The 12,876-nt window shown below is 41.6% G+C and overlaps 1 protein-coding gene across 5 annotated transcripts in view; it reads left to right on the top strand.

The window, feature by feature from the left end:
* Positions 1-12,876, top strand: part of ttll11 (tubulin tyrosine ligase-like family, member 11) — a 226,157-nt gene that overhangs the window by 82,324 nt on the left and 130,957 nt on the right. The window lies entirely within an intron of this gene.

Below are 12,876 nucleotides of genomic sequence, written 5' to 3' on the forward strand. Positions count from 1 at the left end.
AGTACTAAAGAAACAATACCGAATAAAAAGTGTTTTTTTTTGGTTTAGTCACATTGGAATACCAGTTTGCAAGACTGGCTGACTGGGCGCAGGTTTCCTATTCTGTTCTGTTGAAGTTCTCCTTTTGTCTTCGATTTTTTTTCTTGACCATTGAGTGACTAAAACCCAATCTTTATTAACTCTTACTACTTACTACTCCTTTTAAAGATCAAAGGAATCTTGAGTTGTAATTGGCTTTTTAGTGCACTAACAGTATATGAACAGTTCATGGTCAATTTTGGATTGGCAAAATAGCTTATGCCTAATTCCTGATCTTGTTCTTTAAAAGTAACATCACTTCTCACTGTCACCTCATTCATTCTTTAACATACCAATAATTTTATAAGATTGTCCCTTTTGTACCTCCTTGTCCCTTTTTAGTTTACCAATTTCATAGATCTTTACTAAGACAAGGTGGCAAGTGTGAACAATTAATGGTTGTGGTTTGAGTCATACAGCACGAAAACAGATTCTTCAGTCCAATTAGTCCATGCCAACCAAGTTTCCCAAACTAAATTAGTCTCTCTAATCCATATCCCTCTAAACCTTTCCTATTCATGTACCTATCCAAATGTCTTTTGCATATTGTAATTGTACCTGCACCTATCATTTCCTCTTACAGTTCCTTCCACGTATGAACCCCCGTCTGTGTGAAAAAGTTGCCCCTCATCCTTTAATTTTCCCCTCTTGCCTTAAAAATATGCCCTGTGGTTTTGAAATCCCTCACCCTAGGGAAAAGAATGCCTTGCTATTCACCTTACCTATGCCTCTCATGATTTTATAAATCTCTATTAGGTTTCCCCTCAACCTCCTATGCTCCAATGAAAAAGTCCCAGCCAGTCCTTCTAACTCAAACCCTCCACTCCCAGCAACATCCTGGTAAATATTTTCTGAACCCTCTCCAAAGTAATAATATCATTCCTATAGCAGGGTGACCAGAACTGTACTTGACACTCCAAAAGTGGCCTCACCAACTTCCTGTACAGTCATACCATCCCAACTCCTACACTCAATGGTCTGGGCAATAAAAGCAAACATGCTAAACACTTAACCATCCTGACAGTGTTAAAGTACAGATTTGAGATGGCCGAGGGAATCCTTTGTGGACTAGACCTGTAAGCCTCTCTCGGTTCGTCCCAGAGATCGTACTCTTTGGAAGTCTGGAATAAAAAAACCTCTTACAGACAAATTAGTTTAATTTTAATTATCCCCTTTCTTAATAGCATTACTGTTACAACATAACACGGATACCTATAAGTCAAGCTAACTGGATTGTATTAGCCCAGGTGAGTAGGAATCGCTCTTCTTCCAAGAGCCCCGGACAGCTACTCAGTTATACTATCACAAACAGACTATTTTTATACACCAATTTGCAAAGGCGGTACTGTCACAAACATGAAAGTTAATGAAAGCACTGCATGCTCTGAACTAGACAGATAATAGCGAAGCACAATAATTCGGGAGGGAAGTTAATCGATACAGAGTTTCGTTCCGAGGTCAGAATTAAACATTGTTTATTAATTTCACAAAAGAACAGCCAAGAATGTTATCACTTGGTGTCATGTTTATACAGATTTGCAGATGTTAAGGCAAATGTTCTTAATTACCTTACCCTCCCTGCCTGTCTATTTTCAAGTGTGCAGTAAATGTGTTCTATAAGTCAAAATTACATTTTAGTCTAAATGTTTAAGGGCAAGTTTCAAGGCTATAAACTTCCTCAACAGCACTACCTCAGGCCCTACCATTCACTGTTTAAGTCCTGCTCTTGTTTCTCTTACCAAAATGCAATACCTCTCATTTAACCAAATTCAGCTCCATTTGCCACCCCTCAGTCCATTGGCCCAATTGATCAAGATCTCTTTCTAATCTTTGATAACCTCCTTCACTTTTGACTATACCAGCAATTTTGGTGTCATCCACAAACTTACTAATCATGCCTCCTACATGCTCATCCAAATCATTTATATAACAAAAGTGGACTCAGCATCAATCCCTGTGGAATACCGCTGGTCACAACCCTTAGAAAAATCAACCTCCACCACAATCTCTGCCTCCTATTGTCAAGCAATTTTGTATCCAGTTGGCAAGCTCTCCCTGAATCCCATGAGATATAACTTCACTGATTAGTCTACCATGTGGAACCTTGTCAAAGACAAAGTCCATTTAGCCAATGTCTACCATTATGCCCTCATTAATCCTTTTGGTTACATTCTCAAAAACTTCAATCAAATTTGTGAGACACATTTTCCCATACACAAAGCAATGCTGACTATCCCTAATCAGTCCTTGCCTCTTCAAATACATGTAAATCCTATCTCTCAAGCTCCCCTCCAACATACTATACTAATATCCTGGGTGGGAAATTTGCTGGTGCTAATTGAGTGGGTTTAAACTAGCTCAGCAAGGGGATGGGAACTTGAGGTGTAATTCCAGTGAACGGGAGGATGAAAGTAGGGAGGGCATGGACAGGATTTCATGGTCACAGAAATGTGCTGGCAGACAGCAAGCTGGTTTGAAGTGTGTCTACTTCCTCACCAGAAGTATCTGAAATAAGGTAGATGAGCTTGCAGCATGGATAGGTACCTGGGACTTCAATGTTGTGGCCATTTCAAAGACGTGGATAGAGCAAGATCAGGAATGGATGTTGAAGGTTCCAGGGTTTAGATCTTTCATTAAGATCAGGGAAGGTGGTAAAAGAAGGGGAGGTGTGGCCTTGTTAGTCAAGTATAGTATAACGGTAGCTGAAAGAACTTTTGACAAGAACTCATCTACTGAGGTAGCGTGGGCTGAGGTTGGAAACAGGAGAGGAGAGGTCACACTGCTGAGAGTTTTTTTAGGCCTACGCAGAGTTCCATGGAGGTAGAGGAAAGGATTGGCAAAATGATTCTGCGTAGGAGTGAAAGGAACAGGGTGGTTATTATGGGGGACTTTAACTTCCCTAACATTGACTGGAAATGCTATAACTCTATTATGTCGGATAGAGCAGTTTTTGTCCAATGTATGCAGGAGGGTTTTCTGACACAGTATGTCGAAAGGCCGACAAGAGGGAAGTCCACACTGGATCTGGTGCTTGGTAATGAACCAGGCTAGGTGTTTGATTTAGTGGTAGGTGAGCACTTTGGAGATAGTGACCATAATTTAGTTACGTTTAGTTTAGCAATGGATAGGGATAGGTACATGCCACAGGGCAAGAGTTATCAATGGGACAAGGGCAATTATAATGTGATTAGGCAAGACTTAGGATGCATAGAATGGTGTAGCAAAATGCAGGGTATGGGGACAATCAAAATGTGGAGCAGGTTTAAGAAACAGATATTGCATGTCCATGATAGGTATGTCCCTGTAAGGCGGGGAGGAAGTGATAAGTTAAGGGAATCATGGTTTACTACAGAAATTGCATCTCATTAAACGGAAGAAGGAAGTTTACGGGACAATGAGACGAGATGGTTCAGATGAGGCGACGGAAAGTTACAGATTAGCTAGGAAGGATTTAAAGAGAGAGTTAAGAAGAACAAAGGGAGGACATGAACAGTTTTTGGCATATAGAGTAAAGGAGAACCCTAAAGCTATCTATAGGTATGTGAGGAGTGAAAGGATGACTAGGGTAGGAATAGGGCTAGTCAAAGACAGAAGTAGGAAGTTGTGTGTGGACCCTGTGGAAATCGGAGAAGTGCTAAATGAATATTTCTCTTGTTTTCACTCAGGAAAAGGATAATATTGTAGAGGAGAAGAATGAGATACGAGATATTAGACTAGAAAGGATCAAGGTTATTAAGGAAGAAATGTTATCAATTCTAGAAAGAGTGAAAGTAGACAAGTCCCCTGGGCTGTATGGGATTTATCAGAGGATTCTCTGGAAAGCTAGGGAAGAGATGGCGGAGCCTTTGGTTTTGATCTTTGATCTTTGAGTCATCATTGTCCACAGGTTTAATACCAGAGAACTGGAGGATTGCAAATGTGCCCTTGTTCAAGAAGAGGAGTAGAGATGACCCAGGTAATTATAGACCAAAGAGCCTTATTTCTGTTATAGGAAAAGTTTTTGGAAGGATAAGAGAGAGGATTTATAATCATCTAGCAAGCAACAGTTTGATTTCAGAAAGTCAACATGGTTTTGTCAAAGGCAGGTCATGTCTCACAAACTCATTGAGTTTTTTGAGAAAGTGACCAAGCATGTGGTTGAGGGTAGAACAGTTGACGTGGTGTACATGGACTTCAGTTTGATAAGGTTCCACATAGTAGACTGTTGGAGAAAATGCAGAGGCATGGGATTGAAGGTGATTTAGCAGTTTGGATTAGAAACTGGCTTTCTGAAGGAAGGCAGAGATTGGTGGTTGATGCAAAATATTCAGCCTGTAGCCCAGTTACTAGTGGTGTGCCATAAGGATCTGTTTTGGGACCATTGCTTTTGTCACTTTTATAAATGACTTAGACGCAGACATAGGTGGATGGGTTAGTAAGTTTGTAGCTGACACTAAAGTTGGTGGAGTAGTGGACAGTTTCGAAGAATGTTGCAGGTTGCAGGGGGATTTGGATAAACTGCAGAATTGGGCTGAGAGGTGGCAAATGGGAGTTCAATGCAGCTAAAGGTGAGGTGATTCACTTTGGGAAAAATAACGAGAAGGCAGAATACTGGGTCAATGGAAAGATTATTGGTAGTGTGGATGTGAAGAGGGATCTTGGGGTCATTGGACATAGATCCCTGAAAGTTGCCACCCAGGTTGATAGAGCTGTTAAGAAGGCATATGGTGTGTTAGGTTTTATTCGTAGAGGGATTGAGTTCCAGAGCCATAATGTTATGCTGCAACTATACATAATGCTAGTGCAGCCGCACTTGGAATATTGTGTTAAGTTCTGGTCACTCCATTACAGGAAGGATGTAGAAGCATTAGAAAAGGTGCAGATGAGATGATGCCTGGTCTGGAGGGAAGGTCTTATGAGGAAAGGCTGAGAGATTTGAGTCTGTTCTCATTTGAAAGAAGGCATCTAAGAGGGGATTTGATAGAGACACGCAAGATGATCAGAAAATTAGATAGGCTAGACAGTGAAAGTCTTTTTCCTAGGATGATGATATCAGCTTGTACAAGGGGACACAGTTACAAATTGAGGGGTGATAGATTTAAAACAGATGTCAGAGGCAGGTTCTTTACTCCGAGAGTGGTAAGGGCGTGGAATGCCCTGCCTGCCAATATAGTTAACTCAGCCACATTAGGCAGATTTAAACGATCCTTGGATAAGCACATGGATGATGATGGGATAGTGTAGGGGAATGAGCTTAGAGGAGTTCACAGGTTGACGCAACATCGAGGGTCGAAGGGCCAGTTCTGCACTGTATTGTTCTATGTTCTATATTCAGTGGTCTATAGTTCCTAGGCTTCTCCTTCCAGCCTTTCTTTTTTTAAAAAAAGGAACAACAGTGGTGTTCCACAGGGGTCAGTATTGGGGCCACTGTTGTTTGTAATATACATAAATGATCTAGAAGAGTGCACTGTTGGTATGATCAGCAAGTTTGCAGATGACACCAAGATTGGTGGAGTAGCAGAAAGCATAAGGGACTGTCAGAGTATACAGGAGGATATAGGTGGACTGGAGAGTTGGGTGGAAAAGTGGCAGATGGCTTTCAATCCAGACAAATGTGAGGTGATGCATTTAGACAAGTCTAATTATAGAGTGAATTATACAATGAATGGAAGAGCCTTGGGAAAAGTTGATGAACAGAGAGATCTGGGAGTGCAGGTCCATTGTACCTTGAAGGTTGCTGCACAGGTGTATAGAGTGGTCAAGAAGGCATATAGTATACTTACCTTCATTGGATGTGGTATTGAGTATAACAGCTGGCAAGTCATGTTAACATTGTACAAGACATTGGTTTGGCCGCATTTAGAATACTGTGTACAGTTCTGGTCACCACGTTATCAAAAGGATATGGACACTTTAGAGAGGGTGCAGAGAAGGTTTACGAGGATGTTGCCTGGTATGGAAGGTGCTAGCTATGAAGAGAGGTTGAGTAGGTTAGGTTTATTTTCACTAGAAAAAAAGAGATTGAGGGGGGGACCTGACTGAGGTTTACAAAATCATGAAGGGTGTAGACAGGGTGGATAGAGACAAGCTTTTTCCCAGGGTGAAGGATTCAATAACGAGGTCATGCTTTCAAGGTGGTGGAAAGTTTAAGGGGGAATACATGCGGCAAGTACTTCACACAGTGGTTGGGCATTTGGAACGCGTTACCAGCAGAGGTGGTAGAGGCAGGCACGGTAGATTCATTTAAGATGCGTCTGGACAGATGTATGAGTAGGTGGGGAGCAGAGGGATACAAATTCTTAGGAATTGACCAACAGGTTTAGACAGTACGTTTGGATCGGCTCAGGCTTGGAGGGCCAAAGGGCCTATTCTTGCGCTTTAGATTTTCTTTGTTATTAGTCATTCTTCAGTCCTCTTGCACCTCACCTGTATCTGTAGACTATACCAATATCTTTGCTGGGGGCCCTGCAATCTCTTCCCTGACTTCCCACTGGGATACACTTGATCAGGCCCTGGAGATTTATCCACTTTTATGTTTCGAAGATCTCCAGCTCCTCGTGTTCTTTTTAGAGTAAACAGTGTCACCTTCATTAAATATCATCCCATATGTTCCATAGAATATTTTTCCAAAATCTATGCGACTAAACAATAACTGTTCACATCAAAAACAAATTATAGTTGCAAATAGTCATATAAACTAGTGCACACAGGCCTATTAATACTTTCCTCTAACCACAACTGCAGGTACATATGACTCTTGATCAGCTCTGTGAAAGACAGTCCCTCTCAGTTTTGCGTGTAAATTGTCTATGTGAGGGATTGGGTATTTATCCAGCTGCGAGATGCATTTTATTGTTTGATAAAAATTCCCACACAGGCAAACTTACTTGTAGGGATTCACAATCAGTATAACCTGCGCTGCCCATTCCATCAACTGGCAGGTTTGGTGATTCCTTCACTTTCCAGCCTCTAATTTTTGTCTCTGCTTTTGCCCGTAAGGCAAATGGCACTCAGTGGGCCTTGCAGATTCATGGAATTGCTTCCGTGTCAACAGGTAAGGTGGCCTTAGCTCCTTTGATATTCCCCACAGTTTCCTGAAAAACATCCAGTCATTTAATTAGGACTTCACTCAAGCAGCCAATTTCTATTCGAAAAAATGTTGAGCCAAACTAGGTGAATCTTTCTCAAGCAATTTCACTCCATTAAGTTTGGGCCAGAGCCTTTTAATATAATCACAGTGGTGACTGAACCTGCTGCTTCTCATAAGACACCAGAACTGAAGTTGTATCCTTAATCTGTGAAGGTTCCTCAGTATAGTTTCTCAGTCTTGCGCAAACCTAAGAGTTGGAATCCAAAGTGAATTTTATTGAAGACTGGTTCTGCGATCACTGAAATGGCCACACTAGTATTGACCTCCATTAGAATCAAGTGACCATTTAAGCAGATGTTTATTTTGATTAAATCTGATTTGGATGTTGCTGAGCAATTTAACTGTTCAAAACCAGATTAGGTAGACTTCCCAGGGTGCACACTGTCCTGCATATGGCCTATGAGTTCTCTTACTCAGTTTAGGTCTCATGGGACTCTTTTGCTGCCTCAAAATCTGCATACTGGCAACAACTACTGGCCTGAATCATGAAGAAAATTTTAACCATTTGGCCTGGGCTTGGCTTTGTTTTGGGGTTTTTCTGTGGGCTGACCTGGATTTCCTCTGTTCAGGATATGTCCTGAGTGAGGCTATGCAATTATCTCCGCTCAAGTGGTTTTCTCCAAGTTCAGTTGGACTGGTGAGGGTGTCCGTTCCCTGCAACTCATATGTTCCCCTTGCCACATTTTCCAATAATAAAGCCTGTTGTATTGTTTGTTTGAATACTGGATTAGTGGTGCTGGAAGAGCACAACAGTTCAGGCAGCATCCAACGAGCAGCGAAATCAACGTTTCGGGCAAAAGCCCCTTTATTCCTGATGAAGGGCTTTTGCCCGAAACGTTGATTTCGCTGCTCGTTGGATGCTGCCTGAACTGTTGTGCTCTTCCAGCACCACTAATCCAGTATTTGGTTTTCAGCATCTGCAGTCATTGTTTTTACCTTGTTTGTTTGAAGTCTAGTTGGGCTTCAGCTAATAGGTGCTTTTGCATGGTTACATCATTAATTCCATTCTTGCTGCCAATTAAATAACTCCACTGATATCCTGTCACCAAGTCTTTACACATGGAGAGTCCTTGACAGTCTTCCAGCTCTGAGTGAATGGAATGTATGACACCCCTATTATTATGACAGGCAGGAATCCCTGATTGAGGTTGTTAATCTAGTCCATTCAGGAAACTCATTTTTTATGAGGTGTACCTAGCTGACCTTGTTACAATCTCTACAGTAACAAAGAAACAACTTAAATGGCAATACCTTGTAAAGTTTATTTATTACTTTCAAAATTTAATTATGTTACATGTCTTATGGTTCACTACTATATTATCTTTGAGGTAGTGGAGAGAAGGTGTCTATGAACCCAGCTTAAAGTAGTAAAAGGTGAGGGAGGTAAAGGGTGGTCAGGCCCCAGAGGAATGAAAGGTGGCCAGGTACAGAGCTGGGGTGGTTTGGTCTTGACTAGGCAAAGGCCTCAATTGGGTGGTAGGGTGGCAGTTCCATAGTGGGTCAAAGGTGATCGGCCTGTGAGATGAAGGGGTCCAGAGTAGAGAAAAGTGGGGTTTGATTCCAGAGTAGGTGAAGGGGAATCTGACCTGGAGCAGTGAATGAGTGTCTGGTCTTGCAGGTGTCAGGTCAAGGTCTGAGGAGGTTGTAAGTGATCCGTGGAATGTGGCCTTTGTTGGAGGGTCTGAAATAAATGTGGTCTGTTTTCTGTATGTATGTGCAAAATACTCTAATTTTTCCTGTGTCGCTGTTTTACTTAATTTCAACAGCACCCTCTGAATTTTCCAATTTAAATGGAGACCTTTAGAAAGTTCCAGGCACAGAGGAATTGCCTAGTGAAATCTTAAATCTTATAAGCAATAACTTTGCAGTCTGCTATGATGGGATTTCTACAGGATTTATAAGCAACAGGAGTCATACAATAGAATCATAGAATCCCTACAGTGCAGAAAGTGACCATTCATCCATTGAGTTTGCACTCACCCTCCAAAGAGCACGCACATGCAGCGTCTTACCTTATCCCTGTAACTTAGCATTTTACCATGGCCAATTCGCCTAGCCTACACATCTCTAGTCACTAAGGACAATTTAACATAGTCAATCCATATCTTTGGACAATCTGAGAAAACCAGCACCCAACAGAAACCCACGCAGACAGTGGGAGAATATGCAAACTACACACAGACAGTCACCCAATGCTGGAATCAAACTCCTACATGTGCCTGAATAACAACTATCTGACAATCAGAAAATCCAAACCCATGAATTAAGCAAAATTCTAATGAGCTGGATCTTCCTGCATATAACACAAAATTCTTGATTCTAAACAGGGCATGGGAGCTGCAATAGTAATGCCCTAAGCATGCAGACACAGAATACATTTGCAAGAGGAAGAAGTGTAGATCTTGAATTTCCTTGTTTGGACTTCTGCTCCAAGTATATCAGTTTTATTCAGTTAATCCATGTTGTTATGGACCAGGCCAGACCCCTCAAAATGTTTTAAGAAGGTAGCCCAGACCCTGACGTTTTGTTTTATTCAGATATAAAGTGATATTCCAGGAGTGATGCAGCTGGTCAAACAACTCTGGTTTAAACAAAACAGAATTTATTTAAACATTACAAATGAAACATTAACAATAAAAAAAAGAATTTAGAATAACTTATTTGATAACCCAACACAATATCACGACTTAACAGCCGTTCCAATCCCTGCAACATTCCCATAAGCACACTGTTGGCAAAAGGTTAATTCAAACACAGAGTCTTACAGGCAGGACAGTTTTCAGAGAGAAAGTTGAAGCATGAATCCCTTTCTCACTGTAGCTGCTAGTCTTGGTTTCCAGCAGTTTTCTGACTCACTCCTTAAAAAAAAAAATTAAATCATACTCTGGACAAAATTAACCTGAACCTAGAGAACTGGCCACTCCCCTGCTATTGTTTTAAAGTATATAGCTGTAGACATATTGCCATCTCTGCCTTTATGACCCCTCTTGAAGAAAACCAAGGACAACTTCGAAGGGGCAGTATCATCACAATTTGTTTTTTGTTATAAGATCATAAGACATAGAGGCTAAAGTAATCTGTTCAGCCTTCGTGTCTGTTCCTCCATTTATTGAGATCATGGCTGATCTGATTCTTATGAACCCACTTTCCTACCTTTTCCATATTCTCTTGATTCTCTTGCTGATTAAATATCTGTCAATCTAGCCTTGAATATGCTTATTGACCCAGTCTGTACAGTCCATTCTGAGGAAGTGTCACTTGATCCAAAACATTAACTCTGATTTCTTTCTACAGATGCTACCACACCTGAGCTTTTCCAGCAATTTCTGTTTTTGTTTCTGATTTACAGCAGCAGTTTTTTTTTCAGTTTAGACTTTACAGCCTTCTGCTGTAACAAATTCTACACATCCACAACCTCAAAAGAAATTCCTCCTAACTGATTGATCCTTTACTCTGAGCTTATGCCCTCTGGTCCTAGACTCCCCCACAAGATGAAGCAACCTCTCTGCATGTACCCTGTCAAGTCCCCAAAGAATCCTTATATGTTGTGTGATTGAAGTCTGAAATGAAACATTATTATTCTTTACAGCAATATACAGTATTATCTCTAGTGGGGTCAGGGTTTGAATTTTCTGTTGTATAGTTGAAATATCAGCTCTCACAGTATAAGTACTGCTGGAGAGAACTTATTTCTGATTTGGCCTTGCATTTTATGTTTACTGTGTCCAGTAATTTGCTGATCTTTGGTGTTGAAAACTGCTCCAATCTACACTAATCTTAACTCAACTTCTAAAGTTTACTTTCAAGTGATACTTACAATGACAATGTGCTAATAACTGTTCCATTAGTACCCTCTACTGTGGTATGTTGGAAACATTGACAGTGTCACAGTTGTACTGAGTTTTACCAAGAAACTGCATTGAGTTAGCTAGCCCAATCAATAGGACATTTGGTTTGTGATGCAGAGTGAAGCAACAGTTTGGGTTCAATTCTGGCTGAAGTCACTGTTAAGGTCCCCCTTTTCCACCTTGCCCCTCACCTGGGGCATCAAGACCCTCAGGTTAAATTCATTACCAGTTGTATCTTCCTGTCTAACAAGAGCAGATAATGGTATCTTAAGGAGCATGTGAGGTGAGGACCTATGTTGGTCAGTCAGCATCACAGAAAGGAGTGGGCAAGATGAGAACCACTGCGGAGAAGCAGACAGACTGGTGATGGACCTGAATAGGACTCTGAACACAAACAAGAATAAAATCTCTCTAATCAAGACCAAAGTAGAAGTAATATGTCCATATTCTATTTAGTTGAATTATATCTGGGAAGCTTAGGCATATCCTGCACTATGGAAATCCTAGATGCTTTGTGCAGTCTGGACAATCATGTGTACAAGAGATGCCTTTGGTTGGAGCAACTCGATTTCCTCAGTTTGGAGTCTGAATGGCAGCTGGAGGCATTATGAGGCTGAGGGGTTCATGGTTTCAGGACATGATCATCCTGCATATTAAAGAAATGCAATCAGAAAGAATGATGACAGCCAAACAGAAAAAGGGAACAGGCAGGCCGTGAAGAAATACTCAAGTCTGCATATTTCACTTGCAAATTGTTTTTGGCCTTAAACAATGGGATTGATCATTCCTCTGTGAAGGCCAACCAGATCATAGGCCGTGGCACAATGCAGTTTGCTAGTGGGGGGAAAAGTGTGGCAGGTCAATAGTGGTGTAGGATTTGTTAGTAAAGGGAGTAGGCAGATACTTTTACAGCCATTGACATGCTTCCAAAATAGTATGTTGTTTCCATTGAAGGGGGGTGATAAACCGCCCCATGTTTACCATGGAGCAAGGCCCACATCGGGAGAGCCAGCAGTATCCATTTTAAAGCAAACAGTATTCATTCTAAAACAGCAGCTGCCAGCCCAACCACATGATCAGGAGGAGGGGGCCCAAAGACAGATCCGAATACACACCGGACCAGACACTAGTCAGGACTCCAGACAATGGTCATGACTCACAGATCAAAACCCACCTTTTAATCTCGTCAAGGCTCCAACTGACACACACCCATAACCTGATCATGCAAAACAGTCCTATACAAAAGGCAAACACCAAACGAACAGGATGAATCTAACATACACTTTGGAAGTAACAAACGGGGATGCTAGCCTCCAGCCCTCACGGAGAGACAAGCAGATAGCACCCGGACCCATTTACGTAAAGATAAACAGCACACCTTTTGTGTATGCTGCCGACTCTCCGAGGACGGCAGGAAGCTTGACATTCACACATACTCCAGCCATGATTGCCACCATTCACACTCATTCATACCCAATCTCCTACATCCTGACTCATGAAGTATATAACTTGTAACATCGCGCGTGGAACGGGAGAGCGATCGAGATTCAGACCTCGGTTGGTCTCTGCCGGTGTTAAACACTTTAATAAATTACCGATTGTCGAACCGCACTCTGGGCTCGGACTGAGATCATTTCATCCGCGCTAACACCATGAATCGCAGTCAATGGCTGAAGGGGGAGAGTGAACAGACAGGAGTGGTCCATGTTGAGACTGATGATATAGGAGGAAAGAAAAATAGAGGTCCTGAAAACAGATTTAAGGGAGGAAATTGAAAAGCAAAACGTCAAACATAATAATCTCTGGATTACTCCCAGTGCC

This window comes from Chiloscyllium punctatum, chromosome 49 (assembly GCF_047496795.1).
Source record: "Chiloscyllium punctatum isolate Juve2018m chromosome 49, sChiPun1.3, whole genome shotgun sequence".
Lineage (NCBI taxonomy): Eukaryota > Metazoa > Chordata > Chondrichthyes > Orectolobiformes > Hemiscylliidae > Chiloscyllium > Chiloscyllium punctatum.